The following is a 19,374-nucleotide window of genomic DNA, read 5'->3' as shown; positions in this document are numbered from 1 at the left end:
AGCGCTTACTATGTGCAAGGCACTGTTCTAAGCGCTGGGGGTATACAAGGTGATCAGGTTGTCCCACAGGGGGCTCACGGTCTTCATCCCCACTTTACAGATGAGGGAACTGAGGCCCAGAGAAGTGAAGTGACTTGCCTAAAGTCACACAGCTGACAAGTGGCAGAGCAGGATTCGAACCCATAACCTCTGACTCCAAAGTCCGTGTTCTTTCCACTGAGCCACGCTGCTTCTTTTTCACCACATCTCCTCCAAGAGGTCTTCCCAGACTAAGCCCCACTTTTCCTCATCTCCCACTCCCTTCTGCATCTTCTTGACTTTCTCCCTTTTCTTTTCCCCCCTTCCCAGCCCCAAAGCACTTATGTAAAGATATATAATTTAATTTATTTGTATTGATGTCTGTCTCCGCTCCTCTAGACTATGAGCTCGTTGTGGGTAGGGATTAATAATAATAATAATAATAATAATGGTATTTGTTAAGTACTTACTATGTGCCAAGCACTCTTCTAAGCCCTGGGGTAGATACATGGTAATCAGTTTGTTCCACGTGAGGCTCACAGTCATGACAGCACCTGTATATATGTTTGTACAGATTTATTACTCTAATTATTTTACTTGTACATATTTACTATTATATTTATTTTGTTAGTGATGTGCCTTTAGCTTTAATTCTATTTGTTCTGACGACTTGACACCTGCCCACATGTTTTGTTTTGTTGTCTGTCTCCCCCTTCTAGACTGTGGGCCCATTGTTGGGTAGGAACCATCTCTATGTGCTGCCAACTTGTACTTGCCAAGCGCTTAGTACAGTGCTCTGCACACAGTAAGCACTCAGTAAACACGATTGAATGAATGAATCCCCATTTTACAGATGAAGTAACTGAGGCACAGAAAAGTTAAGCAGCTCGCCCAAGGCCACACAGCAGGCAGGTGGCAGAGCCAGGATTAGAACCCACATCCTCAGACTCCCAAGCCTGTGCTGTTTCCACTGAGCCATGCTGCTTCTCTGCTTGTCACTCTTTATTGTTGTATTGTACTTTCCCAAGTGCTTACTACAATGCTCTGCACAGAGTAAGCACTTAATAAATACGATGGAATGAATGAATTAATAAATGAATGAACCCACTGAAAAAGTCAGTGTGACCAGAGACAACTTTACAGTCTTCTCCAGTGTAGCCAGTCAGCATGGGAACCTTGGCTTCCTCCCACCATTTTCTGGGCTACTCTTCCTGATTTCCCCATCCTCCTCTGACGAATCAATCAATCAATCATATTTATTGAGCGCTTAATGTGTGCAGAGCACTGTACTAAGCGCTTGGGAAGTACAAGTTGGCAACATAGAGAGACAGTCCCTACCCAACAGTGGGCTCACAGTCTAGAAGGGGAAGACAGAGAACAAAATCAAACATATTAACAAAATAAAATAAATAGAATAGATATGTACAAGTAAAATAAATAAATAGAGTAATAAATATGTACAAACATATATACAGGTGCTGTGGGGAAGGGAAGGAGGTAAGATGGGGGGATGGAGAGGGGGACAAGGGGACGAAGCCTCAAATGGCTGATCCTTACTAGGGATGTACTGATGAATAGGCTGTAAGTTCCCCCTATAGACTATATTCATTCTATTCAATTCATTCAATTGTATTTATTGAGCGCTCACTGTGTGCAGAACACTGTCCTAAGCGCTTGGGAGAGTACAATGCAACAATAAATGGACAAATTCCCTATCTAGAATGAGCTTACAGTCTAGAGGGGGAGACAGACATTAATGTAAATAAATTACAGATCTGTACATAAGTGCTGTGGGGCTGGGAGGGGGAATGAATAATGGAAGAAAGTCAGGGAAATAACAGAGGGGAGTGGGAGGAGAGGAAAGGAGGACTTTAAGCTCCTTGTGGGCAGGAATCCTGTCTCTGTGGTCTTGTATTTTCCCAGATGCGAAGTACAGAAAGCACTTAAATTCCATTGATTGAATAAACAGGCACTTAGAGGGGACTCAGTAATGGAATTGCTAATAGCAGAGTGAAAGAGAAGGAAATAGAAATACAACCTGAAGCCTGATAACTCAGTAGAGAACAAATTAACAAGCCAAGTGTGAACCCACAAAATACTTCACGCTCTTTTCCACGTTGGTCAGGAGGCAGAGGCCAGAGGAATCATAGTTCCCTAAAACTTCCCACTTTTCTGGGCTAAACCAGTGGGAGGAACAGGATTTTGAAGCAAATTCAAACCTAGAGAGATTTGCAATCAGTTTAACACTGAGTTCTCACCAGGAAGGGAAAGTTAGGTTTGAGGGGTGAGGCTGCATACAAAATGGAAGAAAAGAGTATTTCGGAACCAGACACAGATCCAGGAACCAGGACCACAGCAAACAAAGTAAGTTAACTTTTTGTTTTATTGAATATATATATATATATATATATATATATGTATTTAGTTGTCCTTTGTACTCAAAGAAGATGCTAGTGACAGTGTACGTTGACTGTGGTTGCATATTAAAATAGTAACGATAGTAGTGGTTTTTGTTAAGTGCTCACTATGTGCCAAGTACTGTACTAAAGGCTGGGGTAGATACAAGATGCTCTGCACATAGTAAGCGCTTAATAAATATGATTGATGATGATGATGAGTCCCATATGGGCTCACAGTCTAAGTGGGAGGGAGAATAGGTATTAAATTCCCATTTTGCAGATGTGGGAACTGAGGCACCGAGAAGTGAAGTGACTTGTCCAAGGTCACACGGGAGACAAGTGGGGGATCTGGGATTAGCCTGGACACTAGACTGCAAACTTGTTTTGTGCAAGGATTGAATGTTGTACTGTACTCTCCCAAGCGCTTAGTACAGTGCTCTAGACATGGCAGGTGCTCAATAGATACGATAAAACGAATGATTAGAACCCAGGTCCTCTAACCCGGCAGAGCCGGGATTAGAGCCCGTGACCTCTGACTCCCAAACCCGGGCTCTTTCCACTGAGCCACACTGCTTCTTTGTATCTACCCCAGCACTTAGTGCAGTGCCTGGCCTGTAGTAAGTGCTTAAATACTATTAAAAAATAATAATAAAGGGTACAGATCCAACTTCAGGCGTTTCCTCTCCCCCTCCCCATCCCTTCCGCCTTACCTCCTTCCCCTCCCCACAGCACCTGTATATAATATAAGTATGTATGTTTGTACGGATTTATTACTCTATTTATTTTATTTGTACATATTTATTCTGTTTATTTTATTTTGTTAATATGTTTTGTTTTGTTCTCTGTCTCCCCCTTCTAGACTGTGAGCCCAGTGTTGGGTAGGGACCGTCTCTATATGTTGCCAACTTGGACTTCCCAAGCGCTTAGTACAGTGTTCTGCACACAGTAAATGCTCAATAAATACGACAATGAATGAATGAACTCCCAGGCCTGCGCTGTTATCACTAGACGATACTGCTTCTCTGTAACTGATAAAAGCTCTTATTACAGTGCTCTGCGTACAGGAAGTGCTTGATAAATATGAATGAATGAATGAATGAATGGATGAATGAATGAATGAATGAATGAATGAATGAAGCCATTGAGGGACCCATGATTACAGCCACATTAAGCATGAAAGTTGATTTTTGTTGTATTTTCATGTTTGTTGTTTGGAGCCTCCCTGAGACTTCTGCCGTAGAGGTGACATTTCTTCCCTGATAACAGGTGCAGCATGCTGGTCTTTCCAGCATGCCATGCCAGCATGATAATAATAATAATAATATTGTTGGTATTTGTTAAGTGCTTACTATGTGCAAAGCGCTGTTCTAAGCGCTGGGGGGGTTACAAGGTGATCAGGTTGTCCCACGTGGGGCTCACAGTCTTAATCCCCATTTTACAGATGAGGGAACTGAGGCCCAGAGAAGTGAAGGGACTTGCCCGAAGTCACACTGCTGACAAGTGGTGGAGCCGGGATTTGAACCCATGACCTCTGACTCTCAAGCCCGGGCTCTTTCCACTGAGCCACACTGCTTCTTCTAGACTGTGAGCCCACTGTTGGGTAGGGACCATCTCTATATGTTGCCAACTTGTACTTCCCAAGCGCTTAGTACAGTGCTCTGCACACAGTAAGCGCTTAATAAATATGATTGATTGATTGATTCTCATGATGCAGCATTGTCTGAAACTTTGTTTTATATCCTTAAATCACAGCTGTAATTGGCCAGAGATGCCCTGCTTAATCCATTCCACTTTTGTAATGTACTAATAATCCTTTTAATATGGTATTTGTTAAGTGCTTGCTATGTGCCAAGCACTGTTCTAGGTGCTGGGATAGATGTTGCCAACTTGTACTTCCCAAGCGCTTAGTACAGTGCTCTGCACACAGTAAGAGCTCAATAAATATGATTGAATGACTGAATAATAATAATAATAATGGTGTTTGTTAAGCGCTTACTATGTGCAAAGCACTGTTCTAAGAACTGGGGTATACAAGGCGAACCTTGTTATTATAATAATAATAATGATTGTGGTTTTTGTTAAGCCTTTATTATGTGACAAGCATTGTACTAAGCACTGGGGTAGATGCAATACAGTCCCTATCCCTCATGGGGTTCTCTAAGTAGTCGGGGAGAACAGATATTGAATTCCCATTTTATAGATGAGGAAACTGAGACATTGAGAAGTTAAGTGACTTTCCTAAATCACACAGTTGGCAAGTGACAAACCTGTGATTAGAACCCAAGTCCTCAGATACAATGCAATCAGATCAGATAGAGTTTCTTGTCTCATAATAATAATAATGGCATTTATTAAGCGCTTACTACATAAAAAGCACTGTTCAAAGCACTGGGGAGGTTACAAGGTGATCAGGTTGGTCCACGGGGGAAGCAGCGTGGTTCAGTGGAAAAGAGCACGGGCTCTGGAGTCAGAGGTCATGGGTTCAAATCCCGGCTCCGCCAATTCTAAGCTGTGTGACTTTGAGCAACTCACTTCACTTCTCTGTGCCTCAGTTACCTCATCTGTAAAATGAGGATGAAGACTGTGAGCCCCCCGTGGGACAACCTGATCTCCTTGTAACCTCCCCAGTGCTTAGAACAGTGCTTTGCACGTAGTAAGCGCTTAATAAATGCCATTATTATTATTATTGTTATTACAGTCTTAATCCCCATTTTCCAGATGAGGTAACTGAGGCCCAGAGAAGTGAAGTGATTTGCCCAAAGTCACACAGTGAAAATTGGCAGAGCAGGGATTTGAACCCACGACCACTAACTCCAAAGCCCGTGTTCTTTTCACTGAGCCACGCTGCTTCTCTATTAATGATACATATATGTGTATTAATTATGTGTATATAGCTATCTCTGTTTATTCTGACGGCATTAACACCTGTCTACTTGCTTTGTTTTGTTGTCTGTCTCCCCCTTCTAGACCGTGAGCCCGTTGTTGGGTAGGGACTGTCTCTGTATGTTGCCAACTTGTTCCCAAGCGCTTAGTCCAGTGCTCTGCACACGGTAAGGGCTCAATAAATGCAATTGAGCCATGCTGCTTCTCTAATGAAACAAAGGGAGCACATCAGATACATATATGTGTATTAATTATGTGTATATAGCCATCTCTATTTATTCTGATGGCATTGACACTTGTCTACTTGCTTTGTTTTGTTGTCTGTCTCCCCCTTCTAGACTGTGAACCCGCTGTTGGGTAGGGACCGTCTCTATATGTTGCCAACTTGTTCCCAAGCGCTTAGTCCAGTGCTCTGCACACAATCAGGGCTTAATAAATACAATTGAGCCATGCTGCTTCTCTAATGAACAAAGGGAGCAAGTCAGATACATATATGTGCATTAATTATGTGTATATAGCTGTATTTATTCTGATGGTATTGACACCTGTCTACTTGCTTTGTTTTGTTGTCTGTCTCCCCCTTCTAGACTGTGAGCCTTTTGTTGGGTAGGGACCGTCTCTATATGTTGCCAACTTGTTCCCAAACGCTTAGTCCAGTGCAGCGCTCAATAAATACAATTAAGCCATGCTGCTTTTCTAATGAACAAAGGGAGCAAGTCAGGGCTACGCACAAGGGAGTGGAAGAATAGGAAAAGAAGGCTTAAATCAGGGCCAGCCTCTTGGAAGAGATGTGGGTTCAAATGGTTCGTGGGTTCAAACCCCGGCTCCGCCGCTTGTCAGCTGTGTGACGTTGGACAAGTCACTTCACTTCTCTGGGCCTCAGTTCCCTCAGCTGTAAAAAAACGGGGGTGAAGACTGTGAGCCCCTCGTGGGACAACCTGATTACCTTGTACTTACCCCAGCACTTAGAACAGTGTTTTGCACATAGTAAGCGCTTAACAAATACCAACATCATTATTATTATTATTATGTGCCTTTAATAAGGCTGTGAAGGAGAGGACAGTAACTGTGCTTAAGATATGAAGAGGGAGGGCGTTCCAGGCCAGAGGGAGGATGGGGGTGAGGGGGCAGTGGAGAGATGGATAAAAATCGAGGTACAGTGAGAAGGTTAGCATTAAAAGAGTGAAATGTGTGGGCTGGGTGATAGTTGGAGAGAAGCGAGGTGAGGTTAAGAGGGGGCAAGGTGACTGAGTGGTTTTAAAGTGAACTGAGCGGGTGTCTGAGCATCATGGGCAGGGAGAGGGGCTGGGACAGGACAACAGGGATGGGGTAAGGGGGTTGGGTTGGATAGAGGAGGGGGAGGATGGGATGTGTTGGGAGAAGAGGACTGGGAAGAGCTGACGAGGTGGGGGGGATTGAGGCATCATGGTGAGGTGGGCGGAAGTTAAAGTGTTGTAGAAGAGGGAATCAACAGCTGTAACTGCTTAATCAATCAATCCATCCATCAATCAATCATATTTATTGAGCGCTTACTGTGTGCAGAGCACTGTACTAAGCGCTTGGGAAGTACAAGTTGGCAACATATAGAGACAGTCCCTACCCAGCAGTGGGCTCACAGTCTAAAAGGGGGAGACAGACAACAAAACCAAATATACTAACAAAATAAAATAAATAGAATAGATATGAACAAGCAAAATAAATAGAGTAATAAATATGTACAAATATATATACATATATACAAGTGCTGTGGGGAAGAGAAGGAGGTAAGAGGGGGAGATGGAGAGGGGGACGAGGGGGAGAGGAAGGAAGGGGCTCAGTCTGGGAAGGGCTCCTGGAGGAGGTGAGCTCTCAGTACGGCCTTAATCTGCTTAAGCGCTTAGTACAGTGCTCAATGAATACGATTGAACCTACGATTGAAATATGATCACACCTGTATATATGTATATACGTTTGTACATATTTATTACTCTATTTATTTATTTGTCTTACTTGTACATATCTATTCTATTTATTTTGTTTTGTTAGTATGTTTGGGTTTGTTCTCTGTCTCCCCCCTTCTAGACTGTGAGCCCGCTGTTGGGTAGGGCCCGTCTCTATGTGTTGCCGACTTGGACTTCCCAAGCGCTTAGTACAGTGCTCTGCACACAGTAAGCGCTCAATAAATACGATTGATTGATTGATTGATTGAATTAATCTGGTGATTCCCTGAGGAGACTGTTGAACTGGGAGCAGATCCTTGGGCCCCTGTGGGTGAAAAGGCTACTGTTAGGAGAAAACAGCTTGGGTTCCCGTGAAAGCGGCGTGGCTCAGTGGAAAGAGCGTGGGTTTTGGAGTCGGACAACCTAATCACCTTGTAAACTCCCCAGCGCTTAGAACAGTGCTTTGCACATAGTAAGCGCTTAACAAATGCCATTATTATTATTGTTATTATTATTCTCTGAGCCTCAGTTCCCTCCTCTATAAAACCTACCCAACCTGAGCCCCCTCCTTCCTCTCCCCCTCCACCCCCCACATTACCTCCTTCCCCTCCCCACAGCACCTGTATACATGTATATATGTTCGTACAGATTTATTACTCTATTTTATTGGTACATATTTATTCTATTTATTTTATTTTGTTAATATGTTTTGTTTTGTTGTCTGTCTCCCCCTTCTAGACTGTGAGCCCGTTGCTGGGTAAGGACCGTCTCTATATGTCACCAACTTGGACTTTCCAAGCGCTTAGTCCAGTGCTCTGCACACTGTAAGCGCTCAATAAATATGATTGAATGAATGAATCTGCCCAGAGGCACACAGTGACAATTGGCAGAGCTGGGATTTGAACCCGTGACCACTAACTCCAAAGCCCATGCTCTTTTCATTCATTCATTCAATCGTATTTATTGAGCACTTACTGTGTGCAGAGCACTGGACTAAGCGCTTGGGAAGTCCAAGTTGGCAACATATAGAGACAGTCCCTACCCAACAGTGGGCTCACAGTCTAGAAGGGGGAGATGAGCCACACTGCTTCTCTATTAATGATGCATATATGTGTATTAATTATGTGTATATAGCTATAACTCTATTTATTCTGATGGTATTGACACTTGTCTACATGTTGTGTGTCTCCCCCTTCTAGACTGTGGGTCCGTTGCTGGGTAGGGCCTGTCTCTGTATGTCGCTGACTTGCACTTTCCAAGCGCTTAGTCCAGTGTTTTGCACACAGTAAGCGCTCAATAAATACGATTGAATGAATGAATTTGCCCTCCTCAGGATGGACCAGGCCCGACTCTGAGGAAGCAGGCCAAACTTTCATTCATTCATTCAATCGTATAGAGACAGTTGGGTAGGGACCGTCTCTATATGTTGTCAACTTGTACTTCCCAAGCGCTTAGTACAGTGCTCTGCACACAGAGGAAGTGCTCAATAAATACGATTGAATGAATGAATGAATGTCACCAACTTGTACTTCCCAAGCGCTTAGTACAGTGCTCTGCACACAGTTAGCGTTCAATAAATAGGATTGAATGAATGAATGAATGTTGCCAACTTGTACTTCCCAAGTGCTTAGTTCAGTGCTCTGCACACAGTAAGTGCTCAATAAATATGATTGAATGAATATATACATATATACAGGTGCTCAATAAATAGGAGGTTGCCAACTTGTACTTCCCAAGCCTTTAGTCCAGTGCTCCGCACACAGGAAGCGCTCAATAAATAGGATTGAATGAATGTTGCCAACTTGTACTTCCCAAGCCGTTAGTCCAGTGCTCTGCACACAGGAAGCGCTCAATAAATAGGATTGAATGAATGTTGCCAACTTGTACTTCCCAAGCCGTTAGTCCAGTGCTCTGCACACAGGAAGCGCTCAATAAATAGGATTGAATGAATGTTGCCAACTTGTACTTCCCAAGCCGTTAGTCCAGTGCTCTGCACACAGGAAGCACTCAATAAATAGGATTGAATGAATGAATGAATGTTGCCAACTTGTATTTCCCAAGCCATTAGTACACAGGAAGCGCCCAATAAATAGGATTGAATGAATGAATGAATGTTGCCAACTTGTACTTCCCTAGCCGTTAGTCCAGTGCTCCACACACAGGAAGCGCTCAATAAATAGGATTGAATGAATTAATGTTGCCAACTTGTACTTCCCTAGCCGTTAGTCCAGTGCTCCGCACATAGGAAGCGCTCAATAAATAGGATTGAATGAATATTGCCAACTTGTACTTCCCTAGCCGTTAGTCCAGTGCTCAGCACATAGGAAGCGCTCAATAAATAGGATTGAATGAATGAATTTTGCCAACTTGTACTTCCCAAGCCGTTAGTCCAGTGCTCAGCACACAGGAAGCGCTCAATAAAGACGATTGAATGAATTAACAGAGAAGCAGTGTGGCTCAGTGGGAAGAGCCTGGGCTTTGGAGTCAGAGGTCAGGAGTTCGAATCCCGGCTCTGCCAGTTGTCAGCTGGGTGACTTTGGGCAAGTAACTTCACTTCTCTGGGCCTCAGTTCCCTCATCTGTAAAATGGGGATGAAGCCTGTGAGCCCCCCCCCCCGTGGGACAACCTGATCACCTTGTAACCTCCCCAGCGCTTAGAACAGTGCTTTGCACATAGTAAGCGCTTAATAAATGCCATTATTATTATTATGAATATATACAGGTGCTGTGGAGAGGGAAAGAGGTAAGGTGGGGGGGGGGGGGGTTGGGGAGGACTTGTACTTCCCAAGCGCCTAGTCCAGTGCTCAGCACATAGGAAGCACTCAATAAATAGGATTGAATCCTTCCCTTCCCCACAGCACCTGTATATATGTATATATGTTTGTACATATTTGTTTCTCTATTTATTTATTTATTTTACTTGTACATATCTATTCTATTTATTTTATTTTGTTAGTATGTTTGGTTTTGTTCTCTGTCTCCCCCTTTTAGACTGTGAGCCCACTGTTGGGTAGGGACTGTCTCTCTATGTTGCCAACTTGGACTTCCCAAGCGCTTAGTACAGTGCTCTGCACACAGTAAGCGCTCAATAAATACGACTGATTGATCGAATGAAAGGAATGAAAGTTTGCCCCGCCTCCTCAGGGTCGGGCCCGGTTCTTCCTGAGGAGGCCTCGGGCGGCCATCTTGCGCTCTGAGGGGGCAACGGACTCCACGTCCCGGCCTGCCCCGCGCGGCCGCCATGATGGGGCCTGCTAGGCCCCGGGGACCGGGCCCCACAGTCCGCCTCCATCTTTGAGACAAGGGCCGGTGGATGAGGTGACGGACGAACGGACGGGGCCCATGTTCGGTAAAGTCTTGCCTTTTCGGGAACTAAAAGCTTTCCGACCCTTAATGGCGGCGGCCTAGGGGGGGAAGAAGCCGGTTAGAGGAGGCCGCGGCCTACACAGGTAACCGGTCCTGCCTCCTGGGACCCCCCATAATAATAACAATAATCAATCAATCAATCGTATTTATTGAGCGCTTCCTGTGTGCAGAGCACTGTATATATGTTTGTACATATTTATTACTCTATTTATTTTACTTGTACCTATCTATTCTATTTATTTTATTTTGTTAGTATGTTTGGTTTTGTTCTCTGTCTCCCCCTTTTAGACTGTGAGCCCACTGTTGGGTAGGGACCGTCTCTATCAGTTGCCAACTTGGACTTCCCAAGCGCTTAGTACAGTGCTCTGCACACAGTAAGCGCTCAATAAATACGATTGATGATTGATATATGTTTGTACATATTTATTACTCTATTTATTTTACTTGTACATATCCATTCTATTTAGTTTGTTAGTATGTTTGGTTTTGTTCCCTGTCTCTCCCTTTTAGACTGTGAGCCCGCTGTTGGGTAGGGACTGTCTCTAGACGTTGCCAACTTGGACTTCCCAAGCGCTTAGTACAGTGCTCTGCACACAGGAAGCGCTCAATAAATACGATTGATTGGTAATAACAACAATTAATCAATCGTATTTATTGAGCGCTTCCTGTGTGCAGAGCACTGTATATATGTTTGTACATATTTATTACTCTATTTATTTTACTTGTACATATCTATTCTATTTATTTTATTTTGTTAGTTTGTTTGGTTTTGTTCTGTGTCTGTTGCCAACTTGTACTTCCCAAGCGCTTAGTACAGTGCTCTGCACACAGTAAGCGCTCAATATATACGATTGAATGAATGAATTAGTTTATTGAGCGCTTCCTGTGTGCAGAGCACTGTGTATATGTATGTATGTTTGTACGTATTTATTGCTCTATTTATTTTACTTGTACGTATTTATTCTATTTATTTTATTTTGTTTGTTTGGTTTTGTTCCCTGTCTTCCCCTTTTAGACTGTGAGCTATTTATTTTATTTTGTTAGTATGTTTGGTTTTGTTCTCTGTCTCCCCCTTTTAGACTGCGAGCCCACTGTTGGGTAGGGACTGTCTCTATATGTTGCCAACTTGGACTTCCCAAGCGCTTAGTACAGTGCTCTGCACACAGGAAGCGCTCAATAAATACGATTGATAATAACAATAATCAATTAGTCAATCGTATTTATTGAGTGCTTCCTGTGTGCAGAGCACTGTATATATGTTTGTACATATTTATTACTCTATTTTGCTTGTACATATCTATTCTATTTAAGGGACCGTCTCTATATGTTGCCAACTTGGACTTCCCAAGCGCTTAGTACAGTGCTCTGCACACAGTAAGTGCTCAGTAAATACGATTGGTTGATAATAATAATAATCAATCAATCAATCGTATTTATTGAGCGCTTCCTGTGTGCAGAGCACTGTATATATGTTTGTACATATTTATTACTCTATTTTACTTGTACATATCTATTCTATTTATTTTAGTTTGTTAGTATGTTTGGTTTTGTTCTCTGTCTCCCCGTTTTAGACTGTGAGCCCGCCGTTGGGTAGGGACTGTCTCTGTATGTTGCCAACTTGGACTTCCCAAGCGCTTAGTACAGTGCTCTGCGCACAGTAAGCGCTCAATAAATACGATTGATTGATAACAATAATCAATCAATCATATTTATTGATTGCTTCCTGTGTGCAGAGCACTGTATATATGTTTGTACATATTTATTACTCTATTTATTTTACTTGTACATATCTATTATGTTTATTTTATAAATAAAATATATTTATATTTTAATATAATAAAACTATATTTATTTTAAATATATGGGCTTTAAATATATGTGGGCTCACAGGCTATAAGGGGGAGACAGAGAACAAATCATATTAACAAAATAAAGTAAATAGAATCAATCAATCGTATTTGTTGAGCGCTTACTGGGTGCAGAGCACTGTACTAAGTGCTTGGGAAGTCCAAGTTGGCAACATACAGAGACGGTCCCTACCCACCAGTGGGCTCACAGGCTAGAAGGGGGAGACAGAGAACAAATCATATTAACAAAATAAAAAGAATCAATCAATCGTATTTGTTGAGCGCTTACTGTGTGCAGAGCATTGTACTATGTGCTTGGGAAATCCAAGTTGGCACCATCTAGAGACGGTCCCTACCCATCAGTGGGCTCACACGCTAGAAGGGGGAGACAGAGAACAAATCATATTAACAAAATAAAATAAATAGAATCAATCAATCGTATTTATTGAACGCTTACGTTGTGCAGAGCACTGTACTAAGCGCTTGGGAAGTACAAGTTGGCAACATATAGAGGCGGTCCCTACCCAACAGTGGGCTCACAGTCTAGAATAGATATGTACAAGTAAAATAAATAGAGTGATAAATACATATGGCGTTTACACTATGTGCAAAGCACTGTTCTAACTTGTCCTTCCCAAGCGCTTAGTACAGTGCTCTGCACACAGTAAGCACTCAATAAACACGATTGATTGATTGATTCTAAGCACTGGGGAGCCTGCTGTTGGGTAGGGGCCGTCTCTACAAGGTTGCAAGGTGATCCCCATTTTCCAGATGAGGGAACTGAGGCTCAGAGAATAATAATAGCAATAATAATAATAATGATGGCATTTATTAAGCGCTTACTATGTGCAGAGCACTGTTCTAAGCGCTGGGGAGCCCACTGTTGGGTAGGGGCCGTCTCTACAAGGTTACAGGGTGATCAGGTTGGCCCAGAGGGGGCTCGCAGTTTTCATCCCCATTTTCCAGATGAGGGAACTGAGGCTCAGAGAATAATAATAGCAATGATAAGGGCATTTGTTAAGCGCTTACTATGTGCAAAGCACTGTTCTAAGCGCTGGGGGTATACAAGGTGATCAGGTTGTCCCACAGGGGACTCACAGTCTTAATCCCCATTTTACAGATGAGGGAACTGAGGCACAAAGAAGTGAAGTGACTTGCCCAAAGTCACACAGCTGACAAGTGGCGGAGCCGGGATTTGAACCCATGACCTTTGACTCCAAAGCCCGGGCTCTTTCCACTGAGCCCTGCTGCTTCCCCGATGGGCTCCGGGATTGCTGCCTCTCCCCTCCGGTGTCCATCTTGCCCCTCTCCGGCTACCGCAGGGACCTCCTTGGCAAATCAATCAGCCGATCGGTGGTGTTTACCGAACGCTTATTGTGTGTGGAGCACTGTACTAAGCGCTTCTTTAGAAACAGGCGTCCCCCCTCCCCGGAGGAGTCGATCCCGGGGAAATGCAGGGGCTCCCCCCCATCAATTCTCCCCACTTCTCGGCGTCCCCCAGGAGATTCATTCAGTCGTGTTTATTGAGCGCTTACTGTGTGCAGAGCACTGTACTAAGCGCTTGGGAAGTACAAGTTGGCAACATATAGAGACAGTCCCTACCCAACAGTGGGCTCACAGTCTAGAAGATGCCGGAGCCAGTGGCAACAAGTGTGTTTTGGGGGTGAGGGGCAGGTTCCAGCCAAGGGGGGGAACATGGGAGTTGGGCCTTATTCCGCTTTTCCCTGGGGTTCAGTTACAGTAATCCAACAAAGGGGTTTTTGGGGGGGTGAAGGGCAGGTTCTAGCCAAAGGGGAACAGGGGAGTTGGTCCTTACTCTCCTTTTCCCTGGGGTTCAGTCACAGTAATCCAAAAAAGGTTTTTTTTGGGGGGGTGAAGGATAGGTTCCAGCCAAGAGGGGACAGGGGAGTTGGTCCTTATTCTCCTTTTCCGAGGAATTCAGTTACCCCAAAAAATGTTTTTTTTGGGGGGGGGGGGTGAAAAGCAGGTTCCTGTCAAGGGGGAACAGGGGAGTTGGTCCTAATCCTTTTCCCCGGGGTTCAATTTCAGTAACCCAAAAAAGTGTTTCTGGGGGAGTGAAGGGGCAGGTTTCAGCTAAGGGGGAGCAGGGGAGTTGGTCCTTAGTCTCCTTTTCCTTGGGGTTCAGGTTCAATAACCCAAAAAAGGGGTTTTTGGGGGGTGAAGGGCAGGTTCCTGCCAAGGGGGAACAGGGAAGTTGGTCCTTATTCTCCTTTTCATTGGGGTTCTGTTTCAGTAACCCAAAAAAGTGTTTTTGGGGGAGTGAAGGGCAGGTTCCAGCTAAGGGGGAACAGGGGAGTTGGTCCTTAATCTCCTTTTCCTTGGGGTTCAGGTTCAGTAACCCAAAAAAGGGTTTTTTGGGGGGTGAAGGGCAGGTTCCTGCCAAGGGGGAACAGGGGAGTTGGTCCTTATTCTCCTTTTCCTTGGGGTTCTGTTTCAGTAACCCAAAAAACTGTTTTGGGGGGAGTGAAGGGCAGGTTCCAGCTAAGGGGGAACAGGGGAGTTGGTCCTTAGTCTCCTTTTCCTTGGGGTTCAGGTTCAGTAACTCAAAAAAGGTTTTTTTTGGGGGGTGAAGGGCAGGTTCCTGCCAAGGGGAAACAGGGGAGTTGGTCCTTATTCTCCTTTTCCTTGGGGTTCAGGTTCAGTAACCCAAAAAAGGGTTTTTGGGGGGGTGAAGGGCAGGTTCCAGCTAAGGGGGAACAGGGGAGTTGGTCCTTAGTCTCCTTTTCCTTGGGGTTCAGGTTCAGTAACCCAAAAAAGGGTTTTTTTGGGGGTGAAGGGCAGGTTCCTGCCAAGGGGGAACAGGGAAGTTGGTCCTTATTCTCCTTTTCATTGGGGTTCTGTTTCAGTAACCCAAAAAAGTGTTTTTGGGGGAGTGAAGGGCAGGTTCCAGCTAAGGGGGAACAGGGGAGTTGGTCCTTAGTCTCTTTTTCCTTGGGGTTCAGGTTCAGTAACCCAAAAAATGGTTTTATGGGGAGGGTGAAGGGCAGGTTCCTGCCAAGGGGGAACAGGGGAGTTGGTCCTTATTCTCCTTTTCCTTGGGGTTCTGTTTCGGTAACCCAAAAAAGGGTTTTTGGGGGAGTGAAGGGCAGGTTCCAGCTAAGGGGGAACAGGGGAGTTGGTCCTTAGTCGCCTTTTCCTTGGGGTTCAGGTTCAGTAACCCAAAAAAGAGTTTTTGGGGGGGGTGAAGGGCAGGTTCCAGCTAAGGGGGAACAGGGGAGTTGGTCCTTAGTCTCCTTTTCCTTGGCGTTCAGGTTCAGTAACCCAAAAAAGGGTTTTTTTGTGGGGTGAAGGGCAGGTTCCTGTCAAGGGGGAACAGGGGAGTTGGTCCTTATTCTCCTTTTCCTTGGGATCCTGTTTCAGTAACCCAAAAACGGGTTTTATGGGGGGGGTGAAGGGCAGGTTCCAGTTAAGGGGGAACAGGGGAGTTGATCCTTATGCTCCTTTTCCCCGAGGTTCAGTTTCAGTAACCCGAGTCCTTTACACAATGTTCAATTTCTCCAGGGCCAAATGCACTGTGAACCAGGTTGGGGTTAACTCGATGCAAACAGTAAATGGATGTGTGGGTGAATCATTTCCTTCAGAACAAAATTTTAAAGCAAATTCCGTTCTACTTTTAGTTTACAAAAACTAAGTAATGGTAGAGGGGTGAGAATATGGGACCCAGAGCCTTCCTCTTTTGGGTTTTTGGGGTGATCTGCAAGATGTGTTCCCAAATGTTGTCATTCAGCCAATCAGAAGTATGTATTGCCCACCTAATGTGTGCAAAGCACTGTATTGAACTCTTGGTGGTTACAAGAGAAGGATCAAATGTCATCTAATTATTTTAAATATCTTGGAAATAGTTAAGCAAAGGAACTTTAACTGTGAGGTGTATATGCATTTTTAAAACTGTTAAAGCAGGTTAAGTTTTGCCAAAAAAAAGTCTTGGGTTGGTCTGCCTGATGTCACTTTTCCTCCCCAAATAGTAGTAAATTTAAGGAAATGATTCAGAGGAAACCTGTCTCTCCCAGAAATTGGAGAAAAGAAAATTAAGCGAGAAAGAGCAGTTGTATTATTGCTCCAGGAGTAAGCCCACAACCAGATGCTGGCTGGAACTATGGAAACAGAGAGACAATGAGCGTTTGTGCCTTTTGTATGCCAGTTTCTCTGGCAGATGCAGCAGTTTGTCATGCCCGGTGCCTGGGCCAGGGCATTAGGGCCCACTCTGATTATTTTGGGAAAAGGATAGATCGTGGTAGAAGGAATGGCTAAGGAAGCAAAGTCACCTTTGAAGAACAAAAGAAAGGTTGGAAAGTCACACCTTGAAATGTAGCTACTTTCAAAAACATCGGTTAAAGATCTGAGACCCACAGGGAGTTCCGCAGCTGTTACTACCGAGGTGGTTCCTGGTTTCCTAACACAGGATGACGAGAGCAAAACGGCAAACAGGTCCTGCTGCTCGGTGTGAGCCAAAATCTCCAGCGTGTTGGACTTTACCTCGTCGACCCTCAGCAGATCATCTGTAGCAAACTTCGACTGGCAAACGTGGTTGGTTTTCCGCTTAAAATAACAAAACAAAACAAAAAAAGACTGCTAGAGGATACTATACTTCACCCGGCCAAACTAGAACTGTCCAAGAAATTTGGCAAAGACTTGGATCTGTCGGTGGCTATTTCAGCAGCCAGTGTGGCTACCCAACCACTTTTATCCCTGCTACCCCTTGGGAAGAGAAATGGGAGCGTTCTCATCAAAAACAGTGCTCTTAAAAATGTTCCTTTGCATGGAGCAAGGCCTCTGTATTTGGAATTTTTTCACTGCTGACCTTCAGGACACCTGGGAAGCCATGGTAATTGCGGTAAAAAGAATACTGAGCTGGGTAGCCCAGGCACTCTCCTCTGTATTACCATCTGCAGCCCCTACATCCCATTGACTGGACAAGGACCTAAAAGTGTAAAATACAGACTTATTTCTGGCCCAAAGAAGGGGTCTGTCAAACTCTGTTCCTCAGCTAGGTGAAAAGTTTTTACACAAGTGCCCCAGTGGCCTCTTTTCAGCTCTGCCTCCCGGCAAGGCAGCCTGGTGCCTGCACTAGAGAGAAAAATTAAATCTGGAAACCTGAGAACACAACGGATGAACCTAGCTGAACTGAATTTGTTTTTCCCAACCCCTCACTTCCAAAGATTCACGCATATCGGGACTCTCGGCTATCAGCTGCTATCCAGGACATCTTTTTTTTTAAACAGAGGCTGTATCCCCATCATATACTCTGGTGAGGGTATTTTCCTAGACTTCAGGAAAGCTCAAAGAAGATCCACAAAGTCAGAAGATCCATTTGGCTGTTGTAGGGTGGAGACGTGAACCTGCTACTGACTTGAGTCACTTTGGAAAGACCTCTTTGTTCGACCACTCCTGCAAGTATTTAAATTTGCCAGAGATCACCTGGCAGCCAGCGTTTTACAAAAATTGAATTACCAGTTTGGCATATGGCTTTCCCCTCATTCCTTGGTCTCTGCCTTCATTGTTTCTGGCAACTCTCCTAATGTTGAACAGGCAATGTCAGGAAAGGCGACTTCACCCACCAGTACCGTGCTTTCTCTATTGCTAACGTTGAGTAATTCAGGCCTTTCGCTGCAAGCATAGAAGCATTGACAGTGTGTTGTTACCAGCTGGGTGGAAAACTTGCCATCATTTCAGTCAGCCCGCAAAACCCGTCGGATCCACCACACTAACGACCTCCCCCTGGGCATCTTGAACAGGAAGTCGCTGGCCAGTGGATTTACACTGGTTTGGAACAACAGAAGGCCACGGAAGGGTGGGTGGGGTTGTAGTAACCTCCCTCCACTGGCCTCCGGTGACTCACGCCTGGGACACTGTCAGACCATTTGAGGAAGCTGCCCTGGAAGTTCAAGAAAGCCCAGCCGGGCTGTGTCAGGAGCTGTCCTAAATCCGGCACTGCACCGCTTCCCGGAGAACACGAGGAAAAGTTTCCAAATCAGAGGTGCCTCCCCAGCCCTCGGTCATGTGGATGATTTATCCTGAAGTCTCGAGACTGACACGCGTCTTAGTGTGGTACTCTAAATCCACCTTCTTTAGATCCAGGCTTTAAAGACAGCTAAGATTTCGTACTGCAAGGCCCCGATTTAGAAACTCGGAAGCGTATCCGTTTGGAAGAAATTTCTAATCGTGGGTACTCAGTGGAGCAGGCAGATCCAAAAGTTTTATGCTCCTCTGCTGTAGCAGGCCCTGACTCCTTTACTTCAGAAAAGGCTTCCAGTTGTATTGGCACAGAAAGGAGAAACTTCAGTAATAGAAGAATGCACTAAGGCCAGGAATCCCTCCAAAGGGGACCGTCTAAATCACTAGCAACGTTAACCCAAGTTGCCCTTCAGGACTTAAGCTGCTCTCTCTCCCTAAAACCTGCCTTCTGAGGGTATCTTTGCTGCTTCTCAGACCAGAGCACAGACCCGGACTCCTGACAATCTAGAACAGCTCACGTTCTGGCAAACAAACCGAAAAACTGTCGACTCAGACAGTTTCACTCCCCGAGGCAAGACTGTGCGGAGTAATGTGGCGTTATAGCAACCGCAGCTTTAACGTCCTTTCCATATTCGACTGACAGATTTATTTCCAAGGCCAGATGCCGTTATGTTTCTGAACCGCTAATGAAACCTAGGTAGAGATTGTTTGGGGCCTGTAGGAAGATCCCGTTTGGGCTTGAAAAATTAAAAATTTCCCACTAAAGTAGGACCAAATTCAGACCAAAGCATCAATAGGAGATTGATCTATTCAATATAGATATATATCTATATATATCCATATGTATCTCAATTACCAATATATCAATATATATATCAATATATATATATCTCAATATATCAATATATCCATCTAGAACTGGATGGAACTTAAAAATGGCAGCCACAACAATTTAGGGCCCAAGAAA

At 44.4% G+C, this 19,374-nt stretch overlaps 1 protein-coding gene across 5 annotated transcripts in view; it reads left to right on the top strand.

Annotated features, from left to right (window-relative positions):
• Positions 1-10,463: 10,463 nt before the first annotated feature.
• ZC3H11A (zinc finger CCCH-type containing 11A) overlaps positions 10,464-19,374 on the top strand; it is a 37,379-nt gene continuing 28,468 nt past the window's right edge. For 3 of the 5 annotated variants that reach the window (XM_038748896.1, XM_038748894.1, XM_038748892.1), the window contains exon 1: positions 10,464-10,567. The gene's annotated coding sequence lies outside the window, so the exon portion shown is untranslated. The other 2 variants (XM_038748895.1, XM_038748893.1) reach the window with 1 other exon arrangement.

This window comes from Tachyglossus aculeatus, chromosome 7 (assembly GCF_015852505.1).
Source record: "Tachyglossus aculeatus isolate mTacAcu1 chromosome 7, mTacAcu1.pri, whole genome shotgun sequence".
NCBI lineage: Eukaryota > Metazoa > Chordata > Mammalia > Monotremata > Tachyglossidae > Tachyglossus > Tachyglossus aculeatus.
The sequence above is the reverse complement of the archived record's forward strand: the minus strand, read 5'-3'. Positions and strand labels throughout refer to the sequence as shown.